We start from the raw sequence: 2,025 nt of genomic DNA on the forward strand, positions 1-2,025 counted from the left end.
TATGGGTCCACACCTCTGAGTGTTAAATACAACACTGTTGAGTGTTAAATTAACACTTTTGACAGTGTTATATGTTTAAAAGTAACCTAGTCAGTTTTGAAAATTAACAATGACTAACACTGGGCAGTGCTGATTTTCTAACACTGAAATATTTCTAACATTTTGAGTTATTTTTCCAGTGTTAGAAAATCAGCACTGCTCGGTGTTAGTCTTTGTTAATCTTCAAAACTGACTAGGTTACTTTTAAACATATAACACTGTCAAAAGTGTTAATTTAACACTCAACAGTGTTGTATTTAACACTCAGAGGTGTGGACCCATATAGACACTCTCTAGTGTTAATTTAACACTGGAGATTTTGCTGTGTATGTTACAAACAACCAGGAAAAAGGAGTGGAGTAAGCCAGTTATCTGTCAGTCAAGTTTTGGGTTTAAATAGGCCTGTTCTCTAGTATTTATGTCTAACTTGATTTTGTTTGGCTGCTTAGGGATACCTCAATGACATATTCCTGCATACTCTGTTTATTTGTGTGGCTCGAGGATTGGGGTAATATTTGAGAGGTATAACCGGCAAATCAGTATGCATAACAAAATAGGACTCCATTCTGTTTTTAACTTCTACAGTAAGTATTTTTATGAAAGCCCTGAACATGTTGCTAGATTGCATCTTAAAAGTGCTTTTACCTCAAGTATTGAATGCAACCAGTTTTGGACTAAAGGCAACAATGCTGCCCGAAAAGTGTTTGCAGAGATATAAATATAAAGTGTTTAAATGAAAGACATTGTTACAGATGTTTTGAAAAGCAGTAAAAGCCCCCATTAAGCCTGCTTGCAGTTTTTTGTTGTTTTGTTTTGTTAAACGCACATCTACATAGTGTTTCTGATAGTAGCCAAATTTCAGTTGATTCCTAATTGATTAATATTTTTTTTAGAAGCAAATAACCTGTGCCCTACCATATCTTGGTGTATTTTACCTTGGATTTGAAAATTCTTGGTAGTACAGACATGAAACTGTGCATTAGCTCATGCAGGCTGATGTGCCGTCTATTCACTTAAAGTAAAATTGGTTCATCACACTAAAATTGGAAATGGTCTCCAGTGGTCCTGCTGACCATAGACTCTCTTAAAAAATAAATATAATATATATATATATATATATATATATATATATATATATATATATATATATATATATATATATATATATATATATATATATATATATATATATATATATATATATTTATTAATATTATTTTTTATTTATTTATTTATTTTTTTAAAGGCCCTTCACATCAGACAGTTGAGAGGCATCCTGTATTTGGACGCTTACTACTTAAACATGTTACAGTATTAGTAATGGAGAACCATTGATGTTACTGAGAGTAATATTGTACATTTTATGTAGCTTCTTTAAATAAATGTCATTATTTTCCCTAAAGATTATGAAACTATTGAAAAGCGGGACTCAAGGTTAAATGTATGTCAAAAGTATGACTGCATACATTAATTTAAATAAGAGCGTTGGTTGCATCATCTGATTTAGTGCCTTTTTTTATTTGTTATATGAAAACATTAATTTGGTCCTTTTCTTTCTGTAACAATAGATCTTACACACACATTTATTTTGTTATTTGGGGAAAAATGTTAAATATGGATTTTAACTTCATAAATTATTGTGTTGGGCTTAATGTGGGCTTTTCTCTGCTTTTAATCTATTTTACTTCTATTTGATATGTTACATAAGCTTAAATGATTCATGGTGTGCATTTTTTTTTAATCTTAACAGCTTATTCTTTTGCTGCTTGTACAGCAGTGTTAAACTTTTAGTAGTATTATAGCACCACTCATGTTGTTACAGTGGATGTAATTTATCCATCATTTAAATACTTGTCTTATGCAACAAAAAGGAAGATAAAGTTTGTGAACATGTACCTCCCGTTTCTTAAGTAGGAGAATTTTCTTAGAAATCGTTTTATTTAAAAAGTTTTTTTCTTTTGCTTTAACAAACAAATCACTCTTTAT

This window comes from Maylandia zebra, linkage group LG7 (genome assembly GCF_041146795.1).
Source record: "Maylandia zebra isolate NMK-2024a linkage group LG7, Mzebra_GT3a, whole genome shotgun sequence".
NCBI classification, from domain to species: domain Eukaryota; kingdom Metazoa; phylum Chordata; class Actinopteri; order Cichliformes; family Cichlidae; genus Maylandia; species Maylandia zebra.